This window comes from Monodelphis domestica, chromosome 5 (assembly GCF_027887165.1).
Source record: "Monodelphis domestica isolate mMonDom1 chromosome 5, mMonDom1.pri, whole genome shotgun sequence".
Lineage (NCBI taxonomy): Eukaryota > Metazoa > Chordata > Mammalia > Didelphimorphia > Didelphidae > Monodelphis > Monodelphis domestica.
The window spans coordinates 101,729,313-101,746,287 of NC_077231.1; the positions used below are offsets into that span (position 1 = coordinate 101,729,313).

The 16,975-nt window shown below is 51.4% G+C and overlaps 1 protein-coding gene across 1 annotated transcript in view; it reads right to left on the bottom strand.

Moving 5' to 3' along the window:
• CSNK1E (casein kinase 1 epsilon) overlaps positions 1-12,311 on the bottom strand; it is a 73,806-nt gene extending 61,495 nt beyond the window's left edge. Inside the window, exon 1 of the mRNA XM_056798935.1 lies at positions 12,272-12,311. The gene's annotated coding sequence lies outside the window, so the exon portion shown is untranslated. The remainder of the gene's footprint in view (positions 1-12,271) is intronic.
• Positions 12,312-16,975: the final 4,664 nt, after the last annotated feature.

A 16,975-nucleotide genomic window follows, 5' to 3' on the forward strand; every position in this document is an offset into this window, starting at 1 on the left:
AAAGAAAGAAAAAGGGAGGGAGGAAAGGAAGGAAGAGAAAGGAAGGAAGGAAGAGAAAGGAAGGAAGGAAGGAAGAGAAAAGAGAGAAGAGAGAAAGATGGAGGAAGAGAGAAAGAGGGAAGGAAGGAAGGAAGAGAGAGAGAGAGGAAAGGAGGGAGGGAGGGAGGGAAGGAAGGAAGGAAGGACCTAATACTTAGTATGGATCCTAAAATGAAAGGTAGCAATTACATACATATAAAGAAAATCAAGCTCATGGACTTCAAGTTAAGCACCCCTCATTCTAGAGTTAGAAGAGAGCTTTGGTTGTTTGGTGGTTTTTCAGTCCTGTGTAAACTTTCCATGGCCCCATCTGGGGTTTCCTTGGCAGAGATACTGGAGTGGTTTGCCATTTCCTTCTCTGGTTCACTTTACAGTTGAGGAAACTGAGGTCAACAGAGTAAAGTGACTTGCCCAGGGTCACACAGCTAGAAAGTATCTGAGACCAGTTTTGAGCTCAGGTTCTCTTGGATCCAGGGCCAGTGTACCCAGCTATTCAGAAGAAACCTTAGGGGTCATTTATTCCAACTCCCTCAATATATTGATGAGGAAACAACCAGGAAGCTTAAGAGATTTAGGATAATAGAGTCAGAGATGTAGGCCTGGCAGGAGTCTTGGAGGTCATCTTGAGACACTTACAGACAGTGTGAGCAAGTCCCTTTGTCCCTGTGTGCCTCAGTTTCCTCATGTGGAAAATGAGGGAGTGGGTCTAGTGGCCTCTAAGGTCCTTTGCAGCTCTCAGTTTAATGATCCTGGAGAACCTCAAGTCCATGAAGACTACCCCGGCAGAGCCAGAATCTGAACCCAGGCCCATAAATGAAGAGCTGAGCCCAGCTTAGAGCAGGTGAACCTCATTTTACAAAAAAGAAAACAGGCCCAGGCAAGTGAAAGGACTTGCCCAGGGTCACATAGGCCAAAAGCCCCTGAGGGGGGATTTGGAAGCGGGAAGCCAAGGTGCCTCTGCAGGGCAAGCCTTGAGTTAACCAGAAGAGACAGAAATTCCTGCCGCCTACTCGGGGAGCCTTACTGGGCCCCAGTGCGGAGTCTCTGTGTTCTCCCCTCCCGCCCCGGGGAAGGAAGCCGACAAGTCCCCAATCCGGAGCTCCAGCACACACCAGGCTCTCACCAGAACATTCTTCTGGGTGTGGGCGGAGGGAATCCGGGGGAAGTTTGGGGAGCCACAGGCCCAGCAGAGGGCCCCTGGCAGAGCCAAGCTGGGGGTGTGAAGGGCTTTCTGCTTTCCCTCCTTCAACACGGCTCCCCCACCCTCTGCTCCATCCAGACAGCCTGGCTTCCCTGCCATCCCTCAGATCTGCAGACAGACTTCAGCCTATTATAAAGGAGAAACTCCCTCACATTCAGCGCCCTTCCAGAAGGCAATGGGCTGCCTGAGAGAGGGAGGGAGTTCCCCATCCCTAGAGGTATACAAGCTGATTCTGCAGCCCAAGGAGGCCGGTGCATAAACGAAGTCTTGGATCTGAGGCTGCAAATCCACTTGTCTTTCCCCCTCTCCACGCCTCTGTTCACTTTGGCAAAGCTCAGCTGAGAACCAGACTAGATGCTCATGTCGCCATCCCAGGCCTTCCCTGGAGCTTCCATTTCCCTAGTTCTGTTCTCCGTCCCCTCCACTCTTCAGGTCTCTCAGGTCCTTTAAGACTTGTCTCAGAACACTTACCTCCTCAGGAAGCCCTCCTGGCTCCGGCAAGAAGCACCCATCACCCCCCACCACCTAATCTCCCTGCCCGTCTTTGCACCTGCTCTGGACACATTCACATCCTCTCTGGGCTGGGCTTAGACGAAGCTCCATGCTCTAAGGACATGGCACCCGTACTACCAGCACCGGACCCTGTGAGTTCTGGGATTCTGTGTTCTAAAGGACCTCTCGCTCCCGACATTCCATGTTCTAATTTCCCGTCCAGTCCTGACATTCTCAGTTCTAAAGGTTCTCCCAGCCCTGAAATTCTCTCCTTGAAAATATCCCTCCCAGCTCTGATATTCCATGTTCTAAAATTCCTCTCAGCAGTATTTCCTGTTCTAAGAGTCCTCCCAGCCACTGACATTTCCTGTTCTAAGGGTCCCTCCAGCCCTGACATCCTTGTTCTCAGGGTCTCCCCAGCCCTGACATCCCCTCTTCTAAGGGTCCCTCCAACCCTGACATCCTTCTTCTCAGGGTCCCTCCAGCCCTGACAATCCCTGTTCTAAGGGTCCCCCCAGCCCTGACATCCTTGTTCTAAGGGTCCCCCCAGCCCTGACATCCTTGTTCTAAGAGTCCTTTCAGCCCTGATATCCTTGTTCTAAGGGTCCCTCCAGTCCTGACATTCCCTGCTCTAAGGGTCCCTCCAGCCCTGACATCCCCTGTTCTAAGAGTCCTTTCAGCCCTGACATTCCCTGTTCTAAGGGTCTCCCCAGCCCTGACATCCCCTGTTCTAAGGGTCTTCCCAGCCCTGACATCTCCTGTTCTAAGGGTCCTTCCAGCCCTGACATCCCCTGTTCTAAGGGTCCTTCCAGCCCTGACATCCCCTGTTCTAAGGGTCCTTCCAGCCCTGACATCCCCTGTTCTAAGGGTCCCCCCAGCCCTGACATCCCCTGTTCTAAGGGTCCCCCCAGCCCTGACATCCCCTGTTCTAAGGGTCTCCCCAGCCCTGACATCCCCTGTTCTAAGGGTCCTTCCAGCCCTGACATCCCCTGTTCTAAGGGTCCCTCCAGCCCTGACATCCCCTGTTCTAAGGGTCCTTCCAGCCCTGACATCCCCTGTTCTAAGGGTCCCTCCAGCCCTGACATTCCCTGTTCTAAGGGTCCTTCCAGCCCTGACATCCCCTGTTCTAAGGGTCCCTCCAGCCCTGACATCCCCTGTTCTAAGGGTCTTCCCAGCCCTGACATCCCCTGTTCTAAGGGTCCTTCCAGCCCTGACATCCCCTGTTCTAAGGGTCCCTCCAGCCCTGACATCCCCTGTTCTAAGGGTCTTCCCAGCCCTGACATCCCCTGTTCTAAGGGTCCTTCCAGCCCTGACATCCCCTGTTCTAAGGGTCCTTCCAGCCCTGACATCCCCTGTTCTAAGGGTCTCCCCAGCCCTGACATTCCCTGTTCTAAGGGTCTCCCCAGCCCTGACATCCCCTGTTCTAAGGGTCACTCCAGCCCTGACATCCCCTGTTCTAAGGGTCCTTCCAGCCCTGACATCCCCTGTTCTAAGGGTCTCCCCAGCCCTGACATCCCCTGTTCTAAGGGTCCTTCCAGCCCTGACATCCCCTGTTCTAAGGGTCCTTCCAGCCCTGACATCCCCTGTTCTAAGGGTCTCCCCAGCCCTGACATCCCCTGTTCTAAGGGTCCCCCCAGCCCTGACATCCCCTGTTCTAAGGGTCTCCCCAGCCCTGACATCCCCTGTTCTAAGGGTCCTTCCAGCCCTGACATCCCCTGTTCTAAGGGTCCCTCCAGCCCTGACATTCCCTGTTCTAAGGGTCCTTCCAGCCCTGACATCCCCTGTTCTAAGGGTCTCCCCAGCCCTGACATCCCTGTTCTAAGGGTCCTTCCAGCCCTGACATCCCCTGTTCTAAGGGTCCCCCCAGCCCTGACATCCCCTGTTCTAAGGGTCTCCCCAGCCCTGACATCCCCTGTTCTAAGGGTCTCCCCAGCCCTGACATCCCCTGTTCTAAGGGTCTCCCCAGCCCTGACATCCCCTGTTCTAAGGGTCCCTCCAGCCCTGACATCCCCTGTTCTAAGGGTCTTCCCCAAGCCCTGACATCCCCTGTTCTAAGGGTCCTTCCAGCCCTGACATCCCCTGTTCTAAGGGTCCTTCCAGCCCTGACATCCCCTGTTCTAAGGGTCTCCCCAGCCCTGACATTCCCTGTTCTAAGGGTCTCCCCAGCCCTGACATCCCCTGTTCTAAGGGTCACTCCAGCCCTGACATCCCCTGTTCTAAGGGTCCTTCCAGCCCTCACATCCCCTGTTCTAAGGGTCCCCCCAGCCCTGACATCCCCTGTTCTAAGGGTCCTTCCAGCCCTGACATCCCCTGTTCTAAGGGTCCCCCCAGCCCTGACATCCTTGTTCTAAGGGTCCCCCCAGCCCTGACATCCTTGTTCTAAGAGTCCTTTCAGCCCTGATATCCTTGTTCTAAGGGTCCCTCCAGCCCTGACATTCCCTGCTCTAAGGGTCCCTCCAGCCCTGACAATCCCTGTTCTAAGGGTCCCCCCAGCCCTGACATCCTTGTTCTAAGGGTCCCCCCAGCCCTGACATCCTTGTTCTAAGAGTCCTTTCAGCCCTGATATCCTTGTTCTAAGGGTCCCTCCAGTCCTGACATTCCCTGCTCTAAGGGTCCCTCCAGCCCTGACATCCTTGTTCTAAGGGTCCCCCCAGCCCTGATATCCCCTGTTCTAAGGGTCCCCCCAGCCCTGACATTCCCTGTTCTAAGGGTCTCCCCAGCCCTGACATCCCCTGTTCTAAGGGTCTCCCCAGCCCTGACATCCCCTGTTCTAAGGGTCCTTCCAGCCCTGACATCCCCTGTTCTAAGGGTCCCTCCAGCCCTGACATCCCCTGTTCTAAGGGTCCCTCCAGCCCTGACATCCCCTGTTCTAAGGGTCCCTCCAGCCCTGACATCCCCTGTTCTAAGGGTCCTTCCAGCCCTGACATCCCCTGTTCTAAGGGTCTCCCCAGCCCTGACATTCCCTGTTCTAAGGGTCCTTCCAGCCCTGACATCCCCTGTTCTAAGGGTCTCCCCAGCCCTGACATCCCCTGTTCTAAGGGTCCTTCCAGCCCTGACATCCCCTGTTCTAAGGGTCCTTCCAGCCCTGACATCCCCTGTTCTAAGGGTCCCCCCAGCCCTGACATCCCCTGTTCTAAGGGTCTCCCCAGCCCTGACATCCCCTGTTCTAAGGGTCCCTCCAGCCCTGACATCCCCTGTTCTAAGGGTCTTCCCAGCCCTGACATCCCCTGTTCTAAGGGTCCTTCCAGCCCTGACATCCCCTGTTCTAAGGGTCTCCCCAGCCCTGACATCCCCTGTTCTAAGGGTCTCCCCAGCCCTGACATCCCCTGTTCTAAGGGTCTCCCCAGCCCTGACATCCCCTGTTCTAAGGGTCTCCCCAGCCCTGACATCCCCTGTTCTAAGGGTCCCTCCAGCCCTGACATCCCCTGTTCTAAGGGTCTTCCCAGCCCTGACATCCCCTGTTCTAAGGGTCCTTCCAGCCCTGACATCCCCTGTTCTAAGGGTCCTTCCAGCCCTGACATCCCCTGTTCTAAGCGTCTCCCCAGCCCTGACATTCCCTGTTCTAAGGGTCTCCCAGCCCTGACATCCCCTGTTCTAAGGGTCACTCCAGCCCTGACATCCCCTGTTCTAAGGGTCCTTCCAGCCCTGACATCCCCTGTTCTAAGGGTCCTTCCAGCCCTGACATCCCCTGTTCTAAGGGTCCTTCCAGCCCTGACATCCCCTGTTCTAAGGGTCTCCCCAGCCCTGACATCCTTGTTCTAAGGGTCTCCCCAGCCCTGACATCCCCTGTTCTAAGGGTCCCTCCAGCCCTGACATCCCCTGTTCTAAGGGTCTTCCCAGCCCTGACATCCCCTGTTCTAAGGGTCCTTCCAGCCCTGACATCCCCTGTTCTAAGGGTCTCCCCAGCCCTGACATCCCCTGTTCTAAGGGTCTCCCCAGCCCTGACATCCCCTGTTCTAAGGGTCTCCCCAGCCCTGACATCCCCTGTTCTAAGGGTCTCCCCAGCCCTGACATCCCCTGTTCTAAGGGTCCCTCCAGCCCTGACATCCCCTGTTCTAAGGGTCTTCCCAGCCCTGACATCCCCTGTTCTAAGGGTCCTTCCAGCCCTGACATCCCCTGTTCTAAGGGTCCTTCCAGCCCTGACATCCCCTGTTCTAAGCGTCTCCCCAGCCCTGACATTCCCTGTTCTAAGGGTCTCCCCAGCCCTGACATCCCCTGTTCTAAGGGTCACTCCAGCCCTGACATCCCCTGTTCTAAGGGTCCTTCCAGCCCTGACATCCCCTGTTCTAAGGGTCCTTCCAGCCCTGACATCCCCTGTTCTAAGGGTCCTTCCAGCCCTGACATCCCCTGTTCTAAGGGTCTCCCCAGCCCTGACATCCTTGTTCTAAGGGTCTCCCCAGCCCTGACATCCCCTGTTCTAAGGGTCTCCCCAGCCCTGACATCCCCTGTTCTAAGGGTCCCTCCAGCCCTGACATCCCCTGTTCTAAGGGTCTTCCCAGCCCTGACATCCCCTGTTCTAAGGGTCCTTCCAGCCCTGACATCCCCTGTTCTAAGGGTCCTTCCAGCCCTGACATCCCCTGTTCTAAGGGTCTCCCCAGCCCTGACATCCCCTGTTCTAAGGGTCTCCCCAGCCCTGACATCCCCTGTTCTAAGGGTCACTCCAGCCCTGACATCCCCTGTTCTAAGGGTCCTTCCAGCCCTGACATCCCCTGTTCTAAGGGTCCCCCCAGCCCTGACATCCCCTGTTCTAAGGGTCCCTCCAGCCCTGACATCCCCTGTTCTAAGGGTCTCCCCAGCCCTGACATCCCCTGTTCTAAGGGTCCCTCCAGCCCTGACATCCCCTGTTCTAAGGGTCTCCCCAGCCCTGACATCCCCTGTTCTAAGGGTCCCTCCAGCCCTGACATCCCCTGTTCTAAGGGTCTCCCCAGCCCTGACATCCCCTGTTCTAAGGGTCCCTCCAGCCCTGACATCCCCTGTTCTAAGGGTCTCCCCAGCCCTGACATCCCCTGTTCTAAGGGTCCCTCCAGCCCTGACATCCCCTGTTCTAAGGGTCTCCCCAGCCCTGACATCCCCTGTTCTAAGGGTCTCCCCAGCCCTGACATCCCCTGTTCTAAGGGTCCTTCCAGCCCTGACATCCCCTGTTCTAAGGGTCTCCCCAGCCCTGACATCCCCTGTTCTAAGGGTCTCCCCAGCCCTGACATCCCCTGTTCTAAGGGTCCTTCCAGCCCTGACATCCCCTGTTCTAAGGGTCTCTCCAGCCCTGACATCCCCTGTTCTAAGGCCACGTCCCATCGAAGGTCAGCGTAGCCTCTAAATCGGAGCCTTCTTTGAGGCCCCAGCTTGCCCTGGCCCTTGAACCTTGTGGCCCCGTGCTCAGTGCCATGCCTGGCATCTCAGTGTCACTTAGTGAGCAGATGCGAAGCAGCAGGGAAGAGGAGCCCTGCCAGCTCTAGGAGGAGTTTGCTGCCCGGTCTTGGTCCCGGCTCTGAGGGACAGGAGAGAGCCTTTGGTGGCCCTTGTCCTGCCCCAGGAGGGACCCCAGCAGAGCTGAGCCGTCCCCAGGCTCCTCCCCCTGCCCCCAGCCCAGGACGCACCTGCCCCTTCCCGCACACCTGGATGCTCCTGGATGCTCCTTGGCTCCCAAGTGCCCCAGACGGCCAACCTGGCTCAGAAAGGGCCCGCCAGGGTCCCCGGCTGCCTCTTCCTGGCCCAGTCTAGAGAGCTTGGCTCTGGGCTCGTCCTCCTCAGCCGATCTTCCTTTCCTGGCCCGGGTCCCCTCCCACCTGAGCTCCTCCCCCGCCCTCCCTCCAGACCCTCCCCTACCTCTGCCCCCTGCCTGGGCCCTGCCCTGCCTCTCCCTCTCAGTGGACGCTGTCCAGGGCTCCAGCCTGGCCCCCTCCCTCCCTCCCTTTATAGGCTTCCCTGGAATGATCTCATTGCTTCTCCTCTCCTGATGGCTCCTGTGCTCCCACGTGGCCCTGGGGGGCTGCCTCTGAGCCCCTCCGGCCCCTGAGATCCACGTGGCCCGAGGAGGTCGCCCTGCAGCCTCTCCCCGTCTCTAGGGCTCAGCCTTAGCCTCAAAATGATACGTGCCACTGGGCTTGCAGCAGAGTCAGCTCCCCGGAGAGCAGGCACGGTCATCTGTGCCTCTGAGTGCTCCTAAAAGCCGAGGAGTGGAAGCAGAGCACCCTCTGGAGAGGTAGTGAGGTGCCCATCCCTGAAGGTATTTAAGCTGAGCCTGGAAGATTATTTGTCAGAGATGGTGGTAGAAGAGATCTCTGTTCAGGGATCAGTTAGTGCCTTCGGGTCCCTCTAAACTCAGATTCTGGGCTCTATTCTCCTCCCTCTCTTCAGTCTGTCCCCAGCTGCTTCCGGTGTTCCCAGGCCCAACAAAGCCCGATTTCTGGTCCTGCCGGTCCTCCAAAGCTTCTCTCCCCACCGGCAGGCCCTGCTCAGCCTTCCCCTTCCCTGCCTGGGTCCTCATCCACCTACGCTTCAGAGAGCTGCCAAAATAACCTGCCTAAAGCAATGAGCATGGCTAGGAGACTCCCCATCGCGACCATGTCGGCCTGTGTGTTGGGCCCTATGGCTGCCCCACTCTGCCCTCCGCCCCCAAGCCCACAGACTCTTTTCCTTCCAAAGTAGAGTCCTTTTCATTTGGAGTATCAGCGCCCCTCCTTCCTCGGCGTCCACAGGCCCCCTCGCAGCGCAGCGGGGAGGCGTGGGGGCCACGTCCCCTCCTTCCTTCCCCCTCCAATTCCCTCTTTCCCTTGAACACTCTGCTTACTTTTTTTTTAATCCTTACTTCTTTTAACTATTAAACCCTACTTCTTTTTTTTTAACCCTGACCTTCCATCTTGGAGTCAATAGTGTGTATTGGATCCAAGGCAGAAGAGTGGACAGGGCTAGGCCATGGGGGTCAAGTGACTTGCCCAGGGTCACACAGCCAGTTTTGCCAAAAGCCAGAGAAGACTGGGAGGGAAGGGAAGAGCCACAGTAAGAAATGGGGAGCCACCGAGATGGAGCATGATGGTTGGACCTGACTTTAGGAAGCTCATTGGGTGGTTGAGGGGAGGATGAACTGGAGGGAGGAGGCAAGGAGGCTCCCCCGGGCCCCTGTGGCCATAGTCCAGTTGTGAAAGGGTGAGGCTCTACCCCAGAGCAGGGCAGGCATCAGAGGAGACAAGGGCTGGTATAAAGGCAGAAGCAACACCAGGTGAATGGGGGAGTGGGTCAGAGAGGGCCAGGAGTTAAGGATGGCACTGGGGGGATGATGGTCCCATCCACAGGGACAGGGCTGTCTTAACTTTTCCATTTAAATCTCTGGTGTCTAGCACAGTGCTGGGCACATAGGGCTTAATACATGCTTTTTCTTTCATTCATTCATTCATTCATTCTGTCTGCCAAATTTTCCTAAAGGGATTTGTTCCTAGTTCCAAGCCTCCTGGGCATCTGAGTGGCACCATGGAGAGAATGCCAGGCCTCATCTTCTTAAGTTCAAAGCTGGCCTCAGGAATTTACTAGCTGAGTGACCTTGGGCAAGTCACTTCACCCTGTTGGCCTCAGTTTCCTCATTTTTCAAGTGAGTCGGAGAAGGAAATGACCAACCACTCTAGGTTCTTTGCCAAGAAGTCATCAAGAGTTGGACACAATTAAAAAACTATTCAACAACAACAACAGCAACAACAACATGCCATCTTGGATCATGCCAGTGCTACATTCCCTTCCCCCCAACCCCACACATACTTCAAGTTCCCTACAGACAAGGACCATACCCATTTCATCTTTGCATGCCCACTTCCTGCGACGGATCCTTGGACATGGTGGGGGATAATAAACAGAGAGTCAGATTCTCTCCCTTTGTATCTCCATAACCTCACTGCTCGGCACGCAGTTGGTGCCTAATATGGAGTCATGAATCCATTGATTGATTAGCTGGTTTCTGAAATGCCTCCCCCACTTTCCCACCCTCCACCTTCACCATCATTCTCCTTTTGTCAACTTCTCCTCAGAACCACATCCTTCCATCCCAAAGACATTCCCAGGACATCCAAGAATTCCCAATTGCCATTCCTTTAGCCGTTGTGATTCGTGTTCTTGCTGATCATACTTTGTGCCAAAGCAGCAACGAAAACTCCATGCAATCCCTTCATGCCTTTCAGCATGTCCAGTAAACATCCCCAAAGCATCCCCAGACCTGTGCAGGCCAGAGACCTGGAAGCCCAAGACAGAAGGGGATCTGGCCTGACTAGAGATTTCAGAAACTCGAGAGCTGGACAGAGCCTTCGAGAATACCTTCCGTGATGGCGAACCTATGGCACGTGTGTGTAGTCATTTTTGATGATCCACAGCCACATACAGAGACATGTGGGGCCGCATGCCGAGAAGGACGTTTTTTTCTCAAAGTGACACCACCCAAGTTAGGCTCGGTTTTTTGGTGAATTTTGACACACCAACCTCAAAAGGTTGCCCATCACTGGCCTAGATCAACCCTCTCCTGGTCCAAATGGTGAAACGGAGGCTTTTCGAGGTTAAGGGATTCCCCCCAAAAACGTCAGATGAGGATGAAAAGAGATGTTCGGGCCTCCAGTTGAATCCCCTGTCTACTGAGCACACCGACCCAAAAGGGTTCAAGGACTATCTGGGCAAGAGTAGACCCTAGAGATCAGCTAGTCCAGACTCCTCATTGGACAGAGATGGGAAATGGAGGCCCAGGCTCTCCAAGGCACTCTGCATTCTGCATGCCTTCTGCATTTGGTAGAACCCTAGAACTTGGAATCTGGAAGAGACTTTGAAAAGTAGGACATCAGAGCTGAGAGGAAGCTTAGAATGGGGAATGACCAAGCTCAAAGGGCCTTGTGAACAGGGAATGGCAGAGCTGGGAGGGATCTTAGAAAAGGAAATGTCATTGCCAAGAAGGACTTTAGAACAGGAAATATCATAACTGAGAGATACCTTAGAGCATGTAATCTAAGAGCTAGAAGGGACCTTTGAACATAAAACATAAGAGTTAGGAAGGACATTAGAAGACGAATGTCAGAGCTGCAGCATGGAATGTTCAGGGCTTAGAACATGGAACATTAAAACGCAGAGGAATCCTAGAACATAGAATTTCAGAGATGGGAAGGATTTCAGACCAGAGAATACCCCATTTGGGGAGAATCTTAGAACATAGAATGTAAGAGCTAGAAAACATGTTAGAATATAAAAGATCAAAGTTGGGAGGGACCATAAAACAAAGAATGTCAGAGCAGGAAGGGATCTGAAACTGAAGAATTCGGAGGCAGAAGGCACCTTAGAACACAGAATATCAGAGCTGGGAGGACCTTTCAGACAAAGAAGGTCAAAACTAGGTGTGAATTTAGGACATAGACTGTCAGAGCAGAGGAACCTTAGAACACAGAATTTTAGAGAAAGGAGGGATTTTAGAAAGATCTTAGAACAAAATGTCAGAGTTGGGAAGGATCTTGGAACCAAGAATTTCAGAGCTAAATGAGATCTTCAAACTGAGAACAACAGCTATCAGAGAGCTATTAGAACAGAGAATGTCAGGAGAGGGGCTTAAAACACATAATATCCAAAATAGGAAGGACCTCAAAACAGGGAACATCCAAGCTAGGAAAGAGCTTCTCACATCCAGGAAGGAGCTTAGAAGACAGAATGTCAGCCCTACCGGAGACCTTAGAACACAGAATATTCAACATTGAAATGATTCTCAAAATCTCGTCCAGCATCCTCAGCTTACTGAGGATGAACTAGGCTGTCAACTATGCCGTGAGGTGGGGGGAAGCAGGGTGTCTCAGTGGATTGAGAGCCAGGCCTGGAAACAGGAGATTCTGGGTTCAAATGTGACCCCAGACACTTGCTAGCTGGGTGACCCTGAACAAGTCCCTTGACCCCCTTGGCCTAGCCCTTCCCGCTCTTCTGCCTTGGAGCCAATACACAGTATTGACTCTTAAGATGGAAAGTAAGGGTTTTTTAAAAAGACAACCTTAGAAAACCATTCTCTGGGCAGCTGGGTGGCACAGTGGATAGAGTGCCAGGCTTGGAGTCAGGAGGACTTGGGTTCAAATCTGGCCTCAGACACTTCCTAGCTGTGTGATTCTGTACAAGTCATGCTTAAAATTCTAAGTTGCTGAACAATTCTGATCCCCATTGTTAGAGAATCTCTGTACTGAGAGTTCCTTAGAGATCTAGACAAAATCAAAGACCTGTTTTGATAGTTCTTTATAGATTACAAAGCGCTTTCTTTATGACAACCCTGACAATCAGGTAGCAAATTATTTCCCATTTGACAGAGGAGAAAAATTGAGGCACAGAGAAGTTGGGTGGTTTCTCCAGGATCACACCATACTCCAAGCCAGGTCCTCCTGAGTCCAAGCCCATTATTGCCCTCTCCCTGGCCTCCCATCTCGTTCCTCTGGGGAGAGGACCCCCTCCTTCCCTTCCCTGCAGAGCACCCCGCTCCCTGGCCCCTCTCCTCTTTGCTGGGCGCAGCCCATCGCCTCCCACCGAGTTCTCTCAGCAGGTAGTAGTTACCTGAGGGATGATCCAGGAGGCCCTGCAGAGATGCACACACCTGTCCCCTCCAGGTAGGACTCTCCGGCTGGCTGCTAGGTGGAGGCAGAGAAGCAGCCAGCCTGGTAGGAGGAGCCAGCTGGCGTCACCCCAAGCCAGGCTGGATCCCCACCCAGGCTGCCCAAGGCCTTACGAACCCGACTGTTTCATGGTTCTCATTCTTGGAGGGTGAAATAGGGGTGAGGCCTTGATTCCTTCCAGAGCATCTCATGGGTCCTGGGTTTCAAGCCCAGCCTGCTCAGGAGGCCTTGGGGGGAAGAGGGGGACAGGGACCCCTGGAAGGGCCAGGTCTGAGGCCTGGGGGGAGGGGGCAGGGACCCCTGGAAGGGCCAGTCTGAGGCCTGGGGGGAGGGGGGCAGGGACCCCTAGAAGGGCCAGGTCTGAGGCCTGGGGGGAGGGGGGCAGGGACCCCTGAAAGGGCCAGGTCTGAGGCCTGGGGGGGGCAGGGACTCCTGGAAGGGCCAGGTCTGAGGCCTGGGGGGAGGGGGGCAGGGACCCCTGAAAGGGCCAGGTCTGAGGCCTGGGGGGAGGGGGCAGGGACCCCTGGAAGGGCCAGGTCTGAGGCCTGGGGGGAGGGGGCAGGGACCCCTGGAAGGGCCAGGTCTGAGGCCTGGGGGGAGGGGGCAGGGACCCCTAGAAGGGCCAGGTCTGAGGCCTGGGGGGAGGGGGCAGGGACCCCTGGAAGGACCAGTCTGAGGCACTGGGAAGCTCCTCAACTTTTAGAAGGCTGCTCAGAGACAGACGAGCCAACACCTCCTCTCCCTATTTTTACCGACAGACACTAAAGGGGGTGCTAATAGTCTCTGGCCCCCCTCTGCCTGGGTCAGACCTACAGGGAAGACGACCTTGTCTACACTTATTTTAGACAGGAGGAAACTGAGGCATGGAGATGTTAGAAGACCCCCGAGACTTCATGAGTGGAGCCCATGTGTTGTTCAGAGGTGTTGCTTAGGAATAATGGGGTTCAGGGGCTCCACGTAAGGACTGTCCCAAAAAGATCGCCCCCAGGAGGGTGAGAAGATGGGGGAGCTCATCCGAGGAGGCCAGGCTGTTTGGGCCGAGGGGAGGCAGGCAGCCAAGATGGCTTGGGATCCAGATCTTTGAAGGGCTGCCAAGGGGAAGAGGGTGCGCCTTGCTCCTCTGACCCCAGAAGGCAGAAGAAATGGGGGGCTTAGAAACGGCAAGGCGGCGGGACTGGGCTGTGGGGCAGGGAAAGCTTTTGCGGAATGGGCTGCCTCGAGAGCGGGCAGCATCCCTCATGAGAAGTCTGGGGGGGGGTCTCTTTAGAAGAATCCATTTCATGGATGCCTTTTGTCTCACATCATCCTCATTTCCCAGCTCCACCCCCTCCCAATTGAACCCTCCTTTTAATAAAGAAAAACAATTAATGGGAAAACATGTGATATTGAAACCTGGACAGGTAATGCTTAGAATATTCTGACCTATTTGTCCTTTTAGCATGACTATGAGGTGGCTCAGTGGATAGAGCACCAGGCCAGAGGCAAGAAGACCTGAGTTCAAATCCAGTCTCAGATACTTCCTAGCTGCATGACCCTGGATAAGTCATTCCACCCTATTTACTTCCATTTTTTATTGTTATTTTAAAATGTTTATTAATTTTTAAAATTAATTTTTTTTTCATTTTCTCATCTGTCAAATGAGCTGGAGAAGGAAATGGCAAACCATTCCAGGATCTTTGCCAAGGAAACCCCCCAAAACCAAATAACAACCCTAATACTGACCTCTCTGCCAGAGGGAAGAAAAATGTTTCAGTAGAAGAAATTCCTGGTCCATTATGCGTAGCCCTTAGACAGCTGCAGAGATCCCTTCCAATGTTAAGAATCTGTGATTCAGGGGCAGTTTGATGGCACCAGGCCTTGAGACAGGAGGTCCTGGGTTCAAATGTGGCCTTAGACACTTTGTGGCTGTGTGACCCTGGATGAGTCACTTGACCCCCATTGCCTAGCCCTTGCCACTCTTCTGCCTTGGAGCCAATACACAGTACTGATTCCCAGACGGAAGGTGAGGGTTTTTAATATATTATATACTATATGTCATATATAAAGTTTATATATTACATATTCACTTTATATTATTCTATTAACTTTGATATATTTATCACTATATCAATATATATTAACTTTATCTATCTATAACATATATTGACTTTAAGATGGAAGGTAAGGATTTTTAATATATTACATATAGTATGTTTATATTATATATAAATAAAATTTATACATATATTGACTTTATATTATCAAATTATATTCATATATTAACAAATATATATTAACTTTGATATATTTATATTCACTATATCAATATATAATATATTAACTTTCTATATATGATATATAAACTTTAAGATGGAAGTTAAAGATGTTTTTTTTTAAACCCTCGACTTCTGTCTTGGAGTCAATACTATGTATTGGTTCTAAGGCAGAAGAATGGTCAGGGCTAGGCAATGGGGGTCAAGTGACTTGCCCAGGGTCACACAGCTAGGAAGTGTCTGAGGCCAGATTTTAACCTAGGACCTCCCGTCTCTAGGTCTGGTTCTCAATCCACTGAGCCTCAAGTGTTTTTTAATACATTGGGGGCAGCTGGGTAGCTCAGTGGATTAAGAGTCAGCCCTAGAGACGGGAGGTCCTAGGTTCAAATCTGGCCTCAGCCACTTCCTAGCTGTGTGACCCTGGGCAAGTCACTTGACCCCCATTGCCTAGCCCTTACCACTCTTCTGCCTTGGAGCCAATACACGGTATTGACTCCAAGATGGAAGGTAAGGGTTAAAAAAAAAATACATTATATATATTATATATTGACTTTATATTATTATATTAACTAATATATATTAACTTTGATACATTTCTCTCTATATTAATATAATCTATTAACTTTATATATTATATATCTAAATATTGACTTTAAGATAGAAGATAAGCATGTTTAATACATATTTATATATTATATTTATATTATATATAAATAGAATTTATACATATATTGACATATTCTTTTTAACAAATATATATTAATTTTGATATATTTATCAATATATATCCATAGATATTAACTTTATTTCTATTCATAATATAGAAACCTTAAGATGGAAGGTTAGGGTTTTTAACACATTATATGTTATATATTGACTTTATATTATATTATTATATTAACTAATATATTAACTTTGATATATTTCTCTCTCTATATCAATATATAATATATGAACTTTATAACATATGTTGACTTTAAGTTAGAAGACAAGGGTTTTGTAGACACACACGCACACATAGAAGAGAGCCAGGGACACAGACGTTGTTGCTGTTCAATTGGGTCCAACATGTCATGACCTCATTTGGAGTTATTTTTATCAAAGATCCTGAAGGAGTTTGCCTTTTCCTTCTCTAGCTCATTTGATAGAGGAAGAAATGCGGCAAACAGGCTTGAGTGACTTGCCCAGGGTTACACAAGTGTCTGAGGCCAAATATGAGCTCACGTCTTCCCGACTCCAAACCTGATGCTGTATCTACTGCCCCACCTAGCTGCCCATACACTTAAAAAAATAACCCATTTCTATAACTGATATTTTATATATAATCTAATATTCTTTATATTTGTTACAACATTTTTGTTTGTTGAGATTTGATAAGTTCACAGTATTAAAATTATTTTTAAGGTGCCTACTATGTGCCAGGTACTGGGGACACAAAGACAAAAAAGAAGAATCTGTGTCCTTAAAGAGCCTACATTTGGGGGGGGCACCCAGATAAATGAATACAAGTTACATACAGCAAACTCAAAGTAACTTCTTTTTTTTGTTGCTTACCCTTCTTTTATTTTTTTTATTTCATTTAATTAATTAACTTAGAATATTTTTCCATGCTTCCATGCTTCATGTTCTTTCCCTCCTGTCCTCCCACCCCCCTCCTGTAGCCAACAAGCAATTCCACTGGGTTTTACATGTGTCATTGATCAAGGCCTATTTCCATATTATTAATATTTGCACTAGGATGATCATTTAGAATCTACATTCTCAATCATATCCCCATCAAACCATGTGATCAAGAAGTTGTTTTTCTTGTGTTTCTGCTCCCACAGTTCTTCCTCTGAATGTGGATAGCATCTTTCTCATAAATTCCATCCGAGTTGTTCAGGGACATTGCATTGCTACTAGCAGAGAAGTCCATTACGTTCAACTGTGCCACAGTGTATCCATCTCTGTGTATAATGATTTCCTGGTTCTGCTCCTTTTGCTCTGCATCACTTCCTGGAGGTTGTTCCAGTCTCCATGGAATTCCTCCACTTTATTATTCCTTTTAGCACAATAATATTCCAGCACCAACATATACCACAATTTGTTCAGCCATTCCCCAATTGAGGGGCATCCCCTCATTTTCCAATTTTTGGCCACCACAAAGAGAGCAGCTATGAATATTCTTGTACAAGTCTTTTTCCTTATTATCTCTTTGGGGTACAAACCCACAACGTAACTTCTGGTGATGGGGAAGAGGACATCAACCTGTGAGGCAGGGAGAAGTGGGAGATGTCAAAAGGCTTCCTGTAGGAGGTGGCATTAAATTGAGGTGTAGGAAGAGGAGGAATTCTATGCATCAGTGAGGAGAGGTGAAGAGGCAGAGCATGCCTGGAGTAAGGCACAGACTATGC